Genomic DNA, 18748 nt, shown 5'->3' with positions numbered 1-18748 from the left:
CCATACCTGGCGCCTGGCTGTTAGAAGGGTCGATGAAAGTGTACCAAGTTCCCGCGTCACATGACCCATAGTCAGCAGAGCCGTCTGTAAGAACCGAGGAATGGAAGCATCCACGCTCGCGGACTCCAACGTACTATTACAGGCAAGAAGCAGCTGGCAGATAGTATTCTCAGCCCTCGTTATATATGCTACAGACTCATATGCCTTCTTTAGGAAAGAGTCAGTACGTCCACACTGCGCGCTTGGGCAGCGTACATTGCCTCTTAAAGCCTCATCCGGTGATACCACCAGTGCTGCTACTGGCTGTTCAATTTCAGGAGCCCGTCCTACACCAATGGAGTCAGCTTCGGCCATTGAAGCCAGTGTGCGGGCTGTCTTTGATCTTCTTCTAGGTACGTTAGGACTTGTAAGTGCACTGGAGAATTCTGTCACAAAGTCCTTGCATGGTGGCATTGCAAACACATTACTACCAGCAGCTTGTCTGAAAAACACATTGGCTTGAACGGGCTGCACAGGTGATTCGTCAAGACCCAAACGAGCCACAGCCATCTGCAGAATAGATAAAATATCATCTGGAGAAGATGGGCCTGCGCCCGATGAATGTACAGACCCACCACTCGAACCACCTGTAGCTGACAGGTTGGAAAAAACATCATGTGGGAGGGTGGGTTGCGTGGCAGGTTCCGCCAACTCTGCATCGAGAAAATGTGAATTAGACGCGCTCATGGAGAGAGCGTCCAAATCCATATCCATATCGTTTGAGGGTTGGAAATCACTCTCATCCACTGGTGTGTTCCCAGTATGGGTGGTTAGCGTTGGGGGTTGAAGAGACTGAAGAAGACGTTTCATCTCCATCATTTCTGAAGAGAGAGTAGCCACAGTCTTCGATAACATATGTTCTGAAGTTTCCGTCTGTCGTGAAGATTTTTTCTTACTCGGTGGAGCGCCAGCAGCTGCCGAAGCACGGCGCTTTTGAGCGCGTCGCGGCTGTTGCGCAAGACTAACAGGTGAGTTAGTGTCTAATTCAGCCAAGCGAAGCTGTCTTTCTGACAGTGGTAGCATACTACAATGCAAACACGGATCAGTTAGAGCCTCCTTCAAATGTTGAATCCCTAAGCAAGATGGGCATACATCATGTCCGTCGTCGGGAAGCATCGAATTCGGACACAATCTGCAGCTTGAAACGGGGATGAGAGGGCTATGATCCATGACTCCGTCAATAACGCGTCCTCGGTAGCACCGTAGGCACTCAGAACTGTAATAACACCCACTCCGGAGGTCAGAGGTCAAATCTTCGGATAGAACCGGAAGATTATAACGTCCAAGATAGTAAAATAATAATATATAGGTTTGCGGTGAAAACGCTACCCAAGCGCGGTCGAAACCAGCCACCGGTAGTACCGTGAAGCACAGGGTATCGCCGACACAACAACAAAATATAATAGTATGCACTCACGTAGAAATGGAATCCGAGATATCCGTCCCGAAGATAGCGTTGAGCGTGCTGTCACAGTTTAGGAGGGCGAATCCTCGCAACTCAGGTAAACTGTACAGGACAGCGCGAAATAATGACCTATCATAAGCGAGAAAGCGAAAGAGGCTGGGCACCGAGCTGCTGGGGATTATATCCTCGCGTCTCGGTCTGCGTCATGACGTGACTTTGTTGTTATAATTTTCTCGACCTATCGAGCTGGCGCAGCGATTATCCACTAGTGCTTAGCACCGCCTCTGGCGGTCAGGAGGAATGAAACAGAACTAACGTTAAAGCACTCACCTTCTCTTTCACCCATCATCTTCGCCATCGACATCCTCCTGCAATCTGGAACAAAAACAATACAAAACACAAAACAAAACAAAACAACACACAATACAATACAATAAACTCTCCTCAAAAATACTCCTCCAAAAAAAAAGAAAACAAAAACAAAGAATTAATCAAACTCGACACTCCTAAAATAAGAAAAGAACAATAAGATAAAAGTATCTACAACTCAAAAATGTAACTCTGTAAAGGATATCTCCTGCGATGTTCTTCCAGAATAAAAGTCTCGTCTCCTCCAAACAGCTTCAAAATTTCAAGGTCAGCACAGAAAATATTCTGCAAAAGTTTGTGAAATCGCCTCAGTCGTCTCTCTCAACAACAGATCAACAACACAATCGGTGCGTGTCTGAGTCTGCGTCAGAATTCATAACAGGCGTCGCCATAGCAACTAAAACGTGAATCATTCATATGAGCGGAGCCGTGAGCGCGCATCGATCTGAACACATTTATTGAATAGTTACAAACTTCATTTGGACGTTTTCTTTATTAAAAAGTTTGAACCTGTTTCATTGACTCAGTTCAAAACTTTGATTCAGTGATTCCTCTGCATCATCATCACTCAGAAATGCTAGATGTCTGTGCATGCATCAAAATGTGTTGGTAAATACTTTGATTTATTTATTTTTACTATATTTTTGCATATGAATAAAAAATATTAAATAATGTTTCCTTGTATTAGTTTAACCTCTCAATCCGCAGTGGTGCATTAAAGGATTAATGAAATGATAAATTATTAATTTAATGCTTCATTTAGCATTTAATTAAATGCTAAAGGACCGGCCACTTAAACATCAGCATAATAAATGCAGTTACTCATCTTTCATCTCCTATCGTGCAGATCCGATCGGACGAATCCAATAAACACCAGCATGTAAGTGTAAGGGTCCACTCTGAAAAATAGAGGGGGGCAAACAAAAAAATCCTCCTTCATTTACTTGAGCGTATTTGAGTTATATTAGTAATTAATCACGTCCATTTTCAATGCAATAGCGAGTATTCTGAGGATCTCCCCTGCAGTTTAGAGTCTTCAGCTCCAGTTAAACCCTCCCAGGTCTCTCTCCTTCAATCACAGGCCTTCTGATGACTCATTATATACAGGAAGCGCATTACAGGCTCCGTGAGGTGTCAGTCAAAGCGGCTATGGTTTTGGTTGGATAAAGGCAGGCAATGCCTAGCCAATGCCTTGCCAACAAAGGTTTGATTGATGGACGTTGTAACCAATCAAAAGGCATCATCTTGCGAGAGCACACCGCAGTGGAGACTGGCACTTCTTATCAACTAAATTAGTTTTTTACACTTTGTAAATTCTGTAATAGTTGCTTTAGTTTTTCAGTAACTGTATATATCCATTATAATTAGCAGTTTATTGCAGATTTATTTGAATGAAACGCTACTCTTTACAATTACAAATCTTCTGAAATAAAGGGCCTTTTTGAAAGGACGCCTAGAGGTTTTTTTTTTTTTTTTGACATAAAAGCTTACAGATTACAGATAGCTACATTTGTAAGAGTATCATCCTCAAATTTGAATCACAACATGATCAGAAATGCAGTTTTATATTTAGGTTATTTTCAGGCCTTTAACATTAAAGTATCATACATTTTTCCCTGAGTGAATTTCAATACAACTTTTCAGGGTAGAGGAGGCGTGCAAGATGGCGCCCTGATCACATGTACGTTTGTGAGCTCAGCAATCCCAAACTGTTTTATAATAGTTACAACGAAACTTTTTTTTTGTTGAGAATTTCCATTTATTAATGTCTTGAATTTTTGGAACAACGATAATGGGAGGATCTGAAAAGAGGAAAGGTGTGAAGAAGTCAGGGAAAACAGTGTCGGATACTCCTGCTGGATCTGCTGGCACAGGTGACGATAAACAAGCAGTCGAACGACATAACAGTACTCCTGCAACCGGGGTATTGAAGGACAGTTTGCTAGCCTAGAAATCTAGACGCACCCTAGCGTAGGGTTGCCACCCGTCCCGTAAAATACGGAATCGTCCCGTATTTACAAGCAAAATGACGCGTTCCGTATCAAACCAATACGGGACGCGATTTGTCCCGTATTTTACACAGGTCCACACATAGTTCAATAAACACATACGGAGTTTGCAGTGTGGAGAATACTGATAGCAAATATAAAGAATCAATTTCACAATAAGTAGTACAGGAGCTCATTTGTGCGTGATTGCGGGCTTTGTTGCTATAGCGGCGGAGTCTCGAGAACATGCGCTGTGCCAGAGTGTGCCTGTAAACTTGCGCGGTTTTTTAAAAACATGTCGAGCTTGCGTTGCGTCCACCGTTTGAAGAACGCAAGGGGATCTCCAGATATAGAACTGAATTAATATCAAAAAGGTATCAATGGGTCTGTCCAGTAACTCATGATGAACCTCAGGCCAACTGCACACTTTATGAGAAGCATTTCAGTGTCTCAGACTGTCTGACTGTGGTGACAGACCAGTCTATGTGACAGACACATCCGTGCTTCTAAAGGTAGGCCTATAGTTTTTTTTAATGGATAATATATTAATATAATATTCCAATACATTATCAGAGCTTGGCAGACAGAATTATTATTTTTTTTAGACAGGTTAATTTATAGATTCTAGCCTAATAAATGTTATTATTAATTTATCATTTATTTAGGCTATATCATACATAATAAATAATCCTGTCATTTAAAGTTTATGACATTTAAAAAATATTTAGATAAAAATGGGACAAATAATTACACGATAATATAGTCATAATTTAAGTAAATTATTCAAAGAAAATAAACATTTTTAAAATTCAAAAAAGTGATTAGGCCTGGTTCAGAATGACTTCTTAAAGGGACAGTTCACCCAAAAATGAAAATTCTGTCATCATTTATTCACCCTCAAGTTGTTCCAAACATGTATACATTTCTTTGTTATGTTGAACACGTAGGAAGATTACTGTGGAAGTCAATGGTGCCCCCAAAGCAGCCTGGTACAAACTTTCTTCAAAATATCTTCTTTTGTGTAGGCCTACAGGAGAACAAAGAAACTCATACAGGTTTGGAACATCATGAGGCGTCATAAGTGCACCAAATAGGCTAAGAGTTCTTTAGAATAAAATAAAATAATCAAATGTAAAATAATATAGCATGTGTTCTGTTGCAAATTCACGTACTTGATCTTATGTTTTCTTATGGTTTATTATTGAGCTGTCAAGTTGTTAATGTTGAAATAATCATTTCATGACGTATTCTTTATTTCTGCCCTTTATGCAATTGTTTTTTAGGGGATTTTTTTTTTCGGGGGTGGATATTTGCTGTCAAAGTGAGGCCAAAGTGAATGGGAGTCAATGGGATGCTAACAGCAGGTGATGGCTTGGTTAGCAATGGCTGCCCCTATGGAAGGTACACTTTCCGGGGGCTGGATTACCCCGTTGGGAAAAACCAAACTCTGGTCAGGCCAATCACAGCGTGTGTAGAGTCGGTGGGCGGGCTTTACATAATGACGGTACGAGTTGCGGAGGTTCTGCGTGCCACTCGTAAACACAGAAGCTGGCGAACAGCGGTCTTTTGAATCGGCTTTGACTCTGGAAGACTTGGAGTTAAGCTTGGAGTTAAGCCGTAGTCAACGCTTCTCGTTTACTTTGAATGGGTGACGTCATGCGTTGCCGAACTGAATTGTGGGTTCCGTTGCGTCGCTTCACTCGCGTTGCAAGCATAGGTTGCAAGCGGCAAAAGTTGAAGATTTCTCAACTTTTCAAGCGCCAACGCAGGCGTCATCCAATCAGATCACCCTATGCAAATATCCTAGAGCAGACGCTAGCCAATAGCGTTCGTTTAAAACACTGGTGAATGAAGAGTGAAGAACGATCTAAAATGGAGGAAAAGCTAATAATTGCGGTGGGTAATCACCCGGTCCTTTACGACCAACAAGGCCGGACTTACCATTGGGCTTGACTGGGCTGAAGCCCATGGGCCCCGCCCAATAGGGGGCCCCGCCCTTTTACGTTGATTTTTTTCAATAATATGTCAGTCATTTAATTTTTAATTTAAAGTTTGTTGATTGGAAAACGTGCGTGCTTATTGGGCGCGAAAAGGTCCGAAATCCGTTCAAAATAAGGATGCTAATGTCAAGGCTTCTGAACGCCACTACAAACATCAGAAGAGACTCGATTGATGTCAGAAGTTCGCTTCGTTTGGATGATGTGAACACGGTCTTCCGAACTCGGGTGCGCACCCGCGAACCGTACCAGAGTCCCCTTAAAAAGGGTGGTCTGGGGTACGGTTCATGTGAACTCCGGTACGGTTCGCTGCTGATGTGAACGCAATCGTACTAAATCGCGGAAGTGAACCGATATTAATTACATATGATTTGATAAAAATGTGTGTTTGTGTGTGTTTCACTCATTTCCGCAATCGCAATCGAACTCGGGTTCGTTCCAGGCAATCGAACCAAGTGTGAAAGCACCCTAAAACTCATTTGAATGGTGAGTACTTGCCCAGAGAATGGTTGCTCTACCCACCATCCATCGGTTGTGTATTTTGTTTTGCTTGCCGCCTTTTTGGCAAAGTTTGCCGGTCAATCCCTTTTTGAGTCTGGCTATATGTGATGTAGTAGACATACTGTAGGTCAAAGTCAGCCTAACACTTCCTATATGTGTATGGAGATGTATATAATCTATACAATATGTCAGCACTTACCAAGAACAGTTTTTTTTTTTTTAAGATTTATACACTCATAGATTTAGCTATTTATATGTAATACAAATGATTTGTTTTTCAATATGGTTTCCAGGTAAATAAGTGTTTTATTCTCATTCTGACCAAGACATTTGTGCATTGCAATAAACACATGATCACTTTGAACTTTTTTAATCATTATTTATTTATTTATTTATTGGAAAACTTTTTCAAGCTTCAATCAGTGGTCATATAAATACATTTTCACGTTTTGTATTTTTTCTTTTTTTTTTTACATGTAACACTGTATACTGTACCAGTCACCTTTTGAAATTAGCTTTGCACTTCAAATAACGATTGGATCGATTATATTGTTACGCCACCAGATGGCGACAAATTACTTTTAAAAAACATTTGTCATTGAATCGTTCATTCAGGAGATTGGTTCAAAGATGCTGATTCATCTATGAAACGATTGTATTTGATTGAGGAATTTAATCATTCATTCAAACCCAAGTTTTTTTTAAATAAATAATTCAGATTAATTAAAAAATTTTATAGACTTCAGCAATTAACATAAATTATGTTATTTTGTTTAGTTGTTTGTTCAGAATCGTGATCTCTATTTTTATTCTCAGTTTATCCAGAATTGTGTTGCTCTAATACATAGCTTATGTATCATTTTGTTCTATTTAAAGTAATGTATAGAAGGTAGGGCCCGAAAGTGACTCAAGCCCAGGGGCCCCCACCACCCTAAGTCCTGCCCTGACGACCAATCATTGTTTACATACTGGGACACAAACCGGAGAGACCAGGCCTGGAAGGAGGTGGCAGAGACGGTTGGAGAATCTGGTATGTATCATGCTTGTATTCTGTCCGTGTACTCTGTTTATCATTGAATGACAGGCAGCATATCATATCATGTGTGGATCAAATAGGCGCTATCGCCCAGCCAAATGAGGAATAAAATATTAAAGTGATCAGTTTTCATACACAAAATAATGAATTACATTTGAGTGGAAGGTGGATTTGACCGTTTATCTGTCAGTTGGCTGGTAGATGGTAAACGCTTAAAAAAATGTATTTATTATGAACCTTGCATAATTGAAATCTATACCAGAACCTGTTTTATTTGGCATGTTTAATTCAGTTCTTATTTTAATAACTAAACAAGTTTAAACACTTGAGCAACACTTGTTGTATTTGAATGAATTGTTTAATTTATTTACATTTTTGCATGTCAGAGGATACATGTAGGACCCGATGGAAGTCACTGGGGGACAGATTTAGGAAGGAGAAGAAAAAAGAAAGGGAAATGACAAGGAGTGGGGCAGGGTCGCCTGGGACCCAACCCTGGCGTTTCATGGCGGTGTTGGGATTTCTCACACCATTCCTTCATGACCGTGAGACGTCCAGCAACATCCCCAGACGACCTCTGCCCCCTTCACATCAGTCCATCAGTCCAGAGCCAGAGGAGGACAGCCAGGTCAGAGAAGACAGCCAGGCCATCACCCAGCAAGCCCCTTCAAGCAGAGGAGATGAGGCAGGCAGTGACACAGGCAGGCAGAACCTAACAAAGCTCTCAAATACATTATTATTTCAGTACTATCAAGGAGGGTTAAGTCATTTAGAAAATCAATGTCAATCTGTGTAGAGCTGAACCATATGCTGCAAAGTTTAGGCCACACAACCGTTGACACCTAATGCGTAATAACGTTATATAATAAATTATTTCAAAGAATGATTTGACATTAAAATCATGCCATGTTCATTGATTATCAATTGTTGCTGTAACTATGCAGGCAGACAGACAGAGCAGGAGGAAACTGTCGAGATCAATGACAAGGGTAGGAAGAGAAAAAAAAAGGGAAATGTCTTCTTTTGAAAGAGGACTGTTGGCAGCAATTGAGCCCCTGACGCAGATGACCACGCTGCCACATCCACCACCACCGCCGCCGCCTCCAACACCAGCAGCAGATGAAGACGAGGTTTTCTTTCAGAGCCTCTTGCCGTCCCTTCGTAGGCTTTCTGTGCTGAGGAGGGCCAGGCTTCTGCACACACACACACATACATATTACATACATACAGCACTAAAATAAACATATTAAAATAATCGTATGGCTGTATTGTTTTCTCATGTTCATATAGAATAATACAGTAAGTATTTTAAATTTGTCGTATCATACAGCGCTGTCGACGCAATACAATCACTTAAAGGGATAGTTCTCCCAAAAATGTAAATTCTGTCATCATTTACTCACCCTCAAGTTGTTCCAAACCTGTATGAGTTTCTTTGTTCTGTGAAGGCCTTTGTATTTTCTCTCCAGTGAAAATCTGCTCAAATCATGAATGTATTAGTTGAAAACAGGGCTGAAAGGGCAAAGGCTATGTACATTATGACATGGTGATGAAAATATAAAACCAACATGTTAATTTAATGTAAAAAATAATTGTTATGACACTTGGAATCTGCACTTTTAAGAAAAATATAGGTAGCTCTTAAAAGAGCTTTTGGGTTTTGTGGCTCTGAAAAGAGCCTTTGGCGTATTCTATGAATTCGGCTGCCATGGCACTGCACCCTCCTGGTTGAAGTAGTAGGCACAGTACGTCTCTCGGAGTTGGATAGCTCTACGGGTGGCATTGTTGGAGCCCATCCTTGGTGCATCTCGCAGGGCCTCAGGAGCTGAAGATGGCTCAATGGTGGGTTCAGCTCTGTGTGCGCATCTTCTCCCCCTTTCCAGCAGGGGCGGACTGGCCATCTGGCGTACCGGGCGTTTTCCCGGTGGGCCGCTGGACAATGTGGGCCTGCCCGTTGCTACGTAAATATATGAAGAATAAATTATAGTAAAACTACGTAGCCTATATCCTTCCGTCAGCCCAGACGAATGGCCCGCGCAGCCCTCTTGAGGCAAAACTCCATGCAAAACTCTAATCTATAGCCTGCTCAGTCCCAGTGTCTCAGTGGTGTAAAAGCGCTCGTCAATGTCAAAATGTTTGCGATATCCAATCAAATTCGACGAGGCGGGATTTACTGTGCACAGCAGCCGAGCAGCGCGGGCAACACTTGAATGCGAGCCGAGGTAAGAGCTGAATACGAGTCAATGGGCAGCAATATTTCCCGACTGTTAACGATTTTAAAAATGTTAAACGACGGACATTAATTTCCAGGGATGTAAACTACTGTTGAGCTTTCAGAATGAATCAGATTATAATGCCTTTTACGTTATTCGTCGTCAAAGAATTGTAGCAACAATGACCCGATTCAATCAGATTTTGGGCCGAATACATCACCGGATGAGGCTTCTACACACCAACTCGTGACTCTCCTAATCAAATCAGACATAGACAATGGGGTGTGTGTGTAAGAGATATCGAAGTTAATGAACAACCACGATGTCCGCCAGATTGTCTGAGTCTACAGAATGGAGCATCGAATTGTACCGCCTGAAGGCATCCACATGACTTTACACACACACACACATATCAGCGCTGAAAGAAGACAATTCTTGCACGACACGTTTTACTTAAAACATGGGACTTAAAGAACTGTCTTAATAATGTTCAAATATATATAATCCGTTGATTTCATGTCTTTATACAATGTATTAGAATAACTAGGATGTTTACTGTTGCCAATCAAAACCTGTATGCCAGTAACTGTGATAATCTTGTATATCTGGACGCGCAAATCGCAGAATGACCGTTCTTAGTATCTCTGTTATCGCAAAATTATGACTAGGCCAAATTTGGTTCAAAAATCAGATTTTGATGCATAATTTCAGAAATACCAGCTTTCTAAAGAAAAAGAGGCTTAGAATTTCCACCCTATTGATTAACTCAGAGGAGGGGGGTTCAGAGAACAATGGAACACTCGCGCCTTCTCGAGAAGATCTCTCCACGGACGTGATTGGATCTTTCCATAAGTCGGGCTCGGCCACTCCATCTATAAATGCAGAAGTTATCATGAACTCCTTGCGCTCCGCCATTCCGCCACTACAAGGACCCTGGCCTTTGACCTTCCTTTGAGAGAGGGATTCCTTTGGCACCAAGCCAAGAGAGAGAGACCTGCAACTTCTGGAGCGACTTTCCTGAACTTCACAGAAATTCTCCGGACTCACCTCCTTAGCGAACTTCCACGACGATTCGAACTCAGACACGTACACGAGAGAGCCTAATGCAAGTATTATATTTCACCTTTAACTGCTTGTACGAGGTTGTCTGAATTAATCCTGATTCACGAAATCATAAATGTCTGAAGGGTTTTGGTGAAGTGATTGAACTGTCTGTCTCTCTCTCTCTCTCTCTCTCTCTCTCTCTCTCTCTCTCTCTCTCTCTCTCATCTCTCTCATCTCTCTCTCCCTCGTGGATTCTCTCTTTCCATCATTCTTTTCCCTTTGATTTTATTCGTTAAGTTTGATTTTTCCTTGTTTGTACCATATCGTTTGTTTCTCCTATATATATGCATATTTACCCCCGTGTGATTCGTAGCTTTGTATTCTATAGTGTTTTATTAAAACTCAATAATTGCATTAAACTGAATCCTTATTGTTTTGCTCACAAATCTCGAAGTCACTGAAGCGTAAGATCTAAGCTACCCATTTAAGCTTGATTTTCATGTATTACTACTTTAGTAATACAAATTGTGCAAACATAAGAGATATTATTTGTCCTGATCAAACAGATCAATGTTTCTTAAGGTTTGTAAGATTGATAATTGATGAAGAAATCAATTTGGATAAAGGTTACTTTTAAATGATTAAAGGTTCCGTTATACGTTAATTTTTCTGTACAACAAGCTAATAATATTCATAAACTCATGAATATTCATACCATTTGAATTAATTATTCCCCAGAACTTATTGTTGTTACAGAATGCACAAAGAAACATTAGCGTAGGTGTCGCAGTTTTCAGCATATCAGAGGGAATGTTTGTCTTTCTGTTTCCAGGCTTTCTTCAGTAATTTCACAATCATTTTCAAATGATTCATAATACTCAAAATATCTTTCTCATATATCATGCTAAAACTGGCAACTTTCATATTCAAGTGGCCAATGGAAAGTGACATATGAAAATAAATATATAATTTGCTAGTTACATGCATTATTTTACACACTGGTAATCAAAAGTTTGAAATAATTAAGACTTCTTAAATTGTTTTTGAAAGAAGAAGGCTGAATTTATTTGATCAAAAATACAGTAAAACCACAAATATTAAGAAATATTGATACAATTTCCAATAGGCCTAGTTGTTTTCTATGAGAATGTATTGTAAAATGTAATTTATTTCTGTAAAAGCTGACTTTTCAGCATCATTACTTCAGTAAGTGTCACATGATCCTTCAGAAATCATTTTAATATGCTGTATTTTTCATATCATTTTTAAACTCTTTTCCACTATTTGAGCTCAATTCCATAAAATTACAGATGTCTAGATACTATAGCCACTAGAAAGGCACCCTAAAACAGTCCACATTCTGCACTACATCCTAAGTCTTCTAGACCAGAGTCCTGCACGGGTGACGGGTGACCCGCGAATATTGCTGAAACGGGTGAAAAACATCCTACTGTGTCGGATACGGGTGCGGGTCGGACAAGGGAGAACACGGGTCTAAACACGGGTTTTAAAAAGTCACGTGCAAACGAATATAGGCCTATATATAAAAATATATGCATGTATATTGTAGATGTGTTCCTGAAAATATGCATATACAAAAATATGCCTTGCCTGTATTTCAAGTTGATTTTCAAATCCATATCAGTTTATTTGTTCTCCTCCCAGGAGAATCACAACCCCGCGCGCGCTCTGCCTGCACTCGTCGAGATGGATCATGAGGAGTTGAAGAAAAGATAGCCGCAAATGTGGAAGTTCATCGCTGAGGAAGCACGCAGCTAACTGTGGTAACAAAACCAAGCACACGCAGTTCAATCGAACAGTATTTTTGTTATGGTTCCTGAGTTTAGTCTCTTAATAACACTGTCTTAGTAGCCTACATTAAGCCACTTTTGTACTTTTGTACATAGTATACGTTATTAGTATTATGTTTACTGAGTTTGGTCTCTTAATAACAGTGTCTTACCTACATTAAGCCACGTTAAGCGTTTTAGAATGTCCCGAAGTTGTCCTTAAGTTAATGGTCGTGTAATAACTTATGTATGCTGGCAATAAACATTTTTGTAAGTGTGTCTGTAGTAAACGTTGTTTGTACGGGAAGAAGGAGGCGGGAACCGGCGGACAATCAAAACATTTAATCAAAATAAAATGGCGGCGACAGCCCCTCACGGTCGACTGCCGCCTACATACAAACAAACACAAAATGAAAATAAAAAGCTGCAGCCCCTCACGGACGACTGCAGCGAACACAAAATAAAACATAACACAAAATCCAGGCCTGGTCCTCTCTCGTCCCTCACTGTCGTCGCTCCTCCTTTATAGTCCCTCACTCCTCCGCGAGGGCCGAGATCGCTGCGGCGCTCAGCTGGCGCTCATCCTCCCTGATGTGCGCCGCCTCGTCCCGCCCTCACGGTCCCTCGGCCTCGCTGCTCGCCACATACCCCCAACGCCCTTCGCAGGCGATCACGGCGGCCGCGGGACCTGGGGGTAAGAACAGCGAGGTGAGAGAACGGAGCGGGGAGCATGAGGAGCGACAGAGACGAGAGAGTGGAGAGAGGAGAAAAGAAAAAAAAAAAAAAAAAAATTCTGGTCCGGTTCCCAGACACACTGCCGCTCGGTCCTCAGCCAGCCGAGAGGCTCTTCCTCGCGGTGCCATGCGGTGGTACTGGACGGCCGGTGGACGGCTCGACACTCCTCCGCCCCCTGGCGGCTGGCGGTGGCTCCTCCTTCTGAGGGCGGCCGGAAGCGAGTCCCCGTCCCGCGCTCCCTGCTCCTCCCCAACCTGGCGGACGGCAGCGCTCCGGCTCCTCCCCAATATGGCGGGCGGCAGCAGGCTTCGGCTCCGGGCAAGCGCTGGGGACTCCTTCGCCCCCTCGCGGACGGCAGCCACCCCACCTCGACCCAGGGGCACGGCAGCGAGCTCTCCGTCCCACCGACCTTCATCCGCTCCAGCACCACCGCTTCGGGCAGCCGCTCGCGGACTTCTCTCCTCCGCGCTGCCCGAACTCCGCGGCACCGCGATCCCCCTCAGCTGCGAGGGCTCTTCGACAGCGTGTCCCTCCTTCCTCTCGGGTTTCGGCACCACTGTAGTAAACGTTGTTTGTACGGGAAGAAGGAGGCGGGAACCGGCGGACAATCAAAACATTTAATCAAAATAAAATGGCGGCGACAGCCCCTCACGGTCGACTGCCGCCTACATACAAACAAACACAAAATGAAAATAAAAAGCTGCAGCCCCTCACGGACGACTGCAGCGAACACAAAATAAAACATAACACAAAATCCAGGCCTGGTCCTCTCTCGTCCCTCACTGTCGTCGCTCCTCCTTTATAGTCCCTCACTCCTCCGCGAGGGCCGAGATCGCTGCGGCGCGCAGCTGGCGCTCATCCTCCCTGATGAGCGCCGCCTCGTCCCGCCCTCACGGTCCCTCGGCCTCGCCACAGTGTCTATAATGTAATATGCTAAACTGACTTTATTGCGGGTGCGGGTCGGGCGTCGGTTCTATTTTAAGCGGGTCGGGTCGGGTGCGGATTTTAATTAGTGCTGTTGCTGTATTGAACTTAATGATATTAAACTACAGTGTATGGAAAAGAGAAATCAAAATTTGTATACAAAAAAAAATAAATACAATTTGCCATGTGCACCAGGAAAGACAAATTATAAACTGAAGAAGTATGCCTGTCATTCAGTATGATAAGCATTTCAATAAAACAATTCATATAATTCATATTTTTGAATAAATAGCTTCTGTGTTTAAAATTGCCCTGTGTATAATGAGCTGGTGGGTTTATGGTGAGGTGTGTTGCACACCGGGTGTGATGGGCCGCTTTGTGCCAGAAAGTCCAGGGCCACTTTTTTGCCCCAGTCCACCCCTGCTTTCCAGTGTCTTCATGCGCAGGAAGTTGTGCAACACACATGTGGCCTTCACACACACCTCTGCAACCTCTGGACTGGTTGCAATGACACGGGCGGTACATCCGCCACCAAGCTGAGAGGATGCCAAAGGCGCACTCAACTACCAACCTAGCCCGGCTGAGGCGGTAATTGAACACCCTTTTCTCTGGTGGGATGTGATGTCCAGGGTATGGCCGCAAGAGGTTGGTCATCAGTGGGAAGCCCTCATCCCCGGCAGATTGACCATTATTTGGCTTGACACCGGAGTGGTCTGGATCAGGTGATGATGGACCAGGATCGGCTTGGGTTCCTGTCAGGTCGGGGTTGGACTTCTGGTCAAGTCTCGAGCTCAAGCCCTCCACCAAGGACAGCAAGTGTTATCTCCTATCCAATACAAAGATTATATGAACATGTGAACTCATGAATGTTTTTTTTTTTTTTAGCTGATTTACAACAGAACTGAATTCTTGCAATTGCATCACTAATTGTGTTATTTTCCTGTTTATTACTGTGAAGCTGCTGTGAAACAATCTGTATTGTATAAAGCGCCGTATAAATGAAGCTGACTTGACTTGACTATAACAAGAACATGAACACAAATTTGAAAACCTCACTACAAATAATCCAGAATTGAAGATAAATGATATTAATCCTACTCTGTCTGTTACACTACCTCACACCTGAAATCACTGATCGAGTGAATCTCCTGAACTTCTCCTGAACTTCTCCAGATCATTTCTAATCCATTCATGTTGTAACACCTGCTCTAACGTCGGCCGTTTCGTTGGATCCCGGGCTAGGCACTGGCTAATCAGATCACTGCATTCTGTACACATTTTATTAAGGAGAGAGCTGGTTAGTCATGATGACCATGTGACACGAATGTTGGCAATTATGAAAACAGCATCTGGTGAACTATAAACTGAATGCATTTCAACTTGAAACATCTTACATACTTCACCTTTACCTGTTTCTAAACAGAGCCTTTGCTTTATGTGTGTGTGTTTATCGATATTCTTCACTCACCTTTGGATAAGTTGGAGTTCTGAAATGTAACTTTGGCCTGTGTGATTTCCGTTCTATTGCCAAAGGGAGAACGTCCGTTAACCATCAGGTACAACAACACCCCTAGAGCCCAGACATTTGCTGGGACGGCGTGGAATCGAGATTCTGTGAAGACTTCAGGTGGGCAGTAAGAAGGTAATCCTGTGAGCAAGACATTTTTGCACATTGTTGAGCAATTTCTTCAAAGCATCAAATAATCAGAAAGTCACTACATCCAGGTTTCCACACTCCAAAAATACTCACCACGGTATATTTTTGTCTCGTAGCCATCACCACTAAGTAGCTGACCGCAGCCAAAGTCGATCAGCTTGAGCTCTAACGTGTTTGTCTTCACCAGGAAATTCTCTGCATGAACGTCATTATGAAAAACGCCATGCTCGATGCAGTGCTGTACCACCAGCGCAGCCTGTCGCAGGATGACCCGTGCTGTTGTTTCATCCAGTTGACACGAATGACGAATGATGAAGTCCAGCAAGCTCTCGCAGGGGTCAGGGAACTCCATTATGAGAACGAATGTCCGAGGATGTTCAAACCAGTCGTACAGTCGGACGACGTAGGGGCTTATGGGTTCATGCCTCATCATTAGCAGCAGCGCCACTTCTGTAACGAGAGGTTCGGGATGCCCGGGCTAGAGAAAAGTAGTAGACAGAAGGTTAGCTGGGTAAAAATCTGAAGAAAACCTATCATTTTTAAATGTACTTTTCTTTGATCTTTACAGACACGATCATCAGAGCCTTTCCAGGTTTATTGATCTATTACATTTACACCTAATGCTTCCTACAGGTGTATTGACTACAGTAATCAGCACTTAAACAACAAACAGCACTTAAACAACAAATACAACTTTTGACCAACTTACAATATCAAGATAACGATCATTGTCAATCTTGTGCATCTGCTTGATGGCAACCTGCAAAAAAAAAAACAGCGTTCAATAACGGTATTCAAGCGCCTGACTTTGCACATAACATTTACGATTTGAGCATCTAAGTATTAACCCATCTGTATTAAGAATGTTTTGATGCATGCAAGAGCAAAAATGTTTGTACAATTCAGCAAGATTGCTTTACCTTTTTGCCATCAAACTTCCGTGTTCCCTTGAACACTCTCCCAAAAGTTCCGGATCCAATCATCTCTCCCACGTTATAGAGAGTCTCAAAGGAGTCTGAAAAACAAAATATGAGAAATGTATGAGCTTGCAAACAAGACGATAATAATACTGTTTAAAACAATGTTGGAGAAATAATGTCTTTAATAATTTTAATAATAAATAATACTTTTACTTTAAAAAAAGGTTCCCAGTAAAATGAAATCCAATGTGACTGTACACTGCCCAGCCTTATTTCAGTCTCACCTGTTGAGCTCGTGTTCACCGGTGAAGCCTCCATAAGGCCATTTGAAGTCTCCGTTGGCTCGACGGGAACTTGACCTGGCAGCGGATGGCACATCCACTCTTCGTCGCTCCAACTGCCCTGTTCGTTTCGGCTATCCGATCTATCGCCACTCCACCTCCAATCGACGATGTACGAGCCTCTGCTGCTAAGGCTCAACGACTCTCTGCAGAACCGCCTCACTGTATTGTCCTCAGAGAGGGACAAATATGATGTGGACATGATGCCTGCTGAAGACATTTTTAATAATATTAATAATCAATGTCAATGGTGAAATTGTTACTTTATGTTTTATTTTTTTCAACTTTCTATTTTCAATGACACATTATTTTGTTAACTGAGCCATAACTTGTGTAATAAAAGCCTATTCTGACCTCTGCGAAAGCCTTTAGATGGAGTGGACGGACGTCCATGATCATCTGGGCTCTGCCGGCTGCCGCTCTGCCACTCTCTCTTCCTGTCAGTCCGACCTGTTGGCACAGAAACAGAAAACTCAGAAGACAGAAGCGCTAAATGTGTAGGAAGCTCCTGGATCTGTGATTGCTAGATCCTTTGTTTTATATTAAAAATATCAGTGCAAACAAGACGATAATAATTCTGTTTAAAACAATGTTGGAGAAATAATGTCTGCAGATTGACCATTATTTGTCTTGACGCCGGAGTGATCTGGATCAGGTGATGATGGACCAGGATCGGGCTCTGGCTCCAGATCCGCTGGAGGAACAAAAGACTCCACAACATCCACATCACTGAGACAACAGCAGAGGAGCGAGCGCCTCACAGCCTTACACACGTTCCTGAGGAAAGAACGAACTCGTTTCCTCTTCTTACATTCTGTGGGTTTTTCTGAAATGAAGAAAACAAAACTGAATGATTAGAAACATCTCTGACGTCCAATTAGGCAGTGATAAAATGACATAACTTACGTTTTACTTAAAAAAAAGGTCACCAGTAAAATGAAATTCAATGTGACTGTACACTGCCCAGCCTTATTTCAGTCTCACCTGTTGAGCTCGTGATGTACGAGCCTCTGCTGCTAAGGCTCAACGACTCTCTGCAGAACCGCCTCACTATATTGTCCTCAGAGAGGGACAAATATGATGTGGACATGATGCCTGGTCAAGACATTTTTAATAATATTAATAATCAATGTCAGTGGTCACATGAAATTGTTATTTTCAATGACACATTATTTGTTAAAGGGTTAGTTCACCCAAACGCCGGCGCTACGTCATATTCTCGCGCATGCGTCGTGGAGGCCTACACGGAAGACAAGAAGAGGTTGAATAAAGGCGTTATTTTGATTTTTTTTTTGGCACAAAAACTATTGACGTCGCCTCGTAAAATTATTGTAGAGCCACTGTGGTGAGATGGACTTTGTAACGACATTTTAAGTGCCTTTTATGGGTCTTGTGAGTGTAAATGTACCAGGGTTTTTCCTACATTGAAAATTTTTTGGCGGCCGCCAAAACAAATTTTTGTCCCGCCAAAGCTTTATTTGATGAGCTATTGTGATTTATGAATGATGTAGAATAGATGCTGCGCTTGTAACTGAGTGACAGAGAGACGATCAGAGCTCCTCCCTCGCTCGCACTCTCTCTGTCTTCAAAATAAGCATTCTTAGCTTTCTAATATTTCACATATTACGTTAATAAAAATCAAAAGGTCGGAAGACCGAATCCATGTTGCACGTGGCGCTATCAGACGATGTTTTCCTTTCATTGCCGCTGGGTGTGAAATGCGCTCAAAAAACATTGACTGATTCTCTGACCAGCTGACATAAAGCATACTTTCAATAAACGGGAAACA

This window comes from Gobio gobio (genome assembly GCF_949357685.1).
Source record: "Gobio gobio genome assembly, chromosome: 22".
Taxonomy (NCBI): Eukaryota; Metazoa; Chordata; class Actinopteri; order Cypriniformes; family Gobionidae; genus Gobio; species Gobio gobio.
This window is presented reverse-complemented; position numbering follows the sequence as displayed.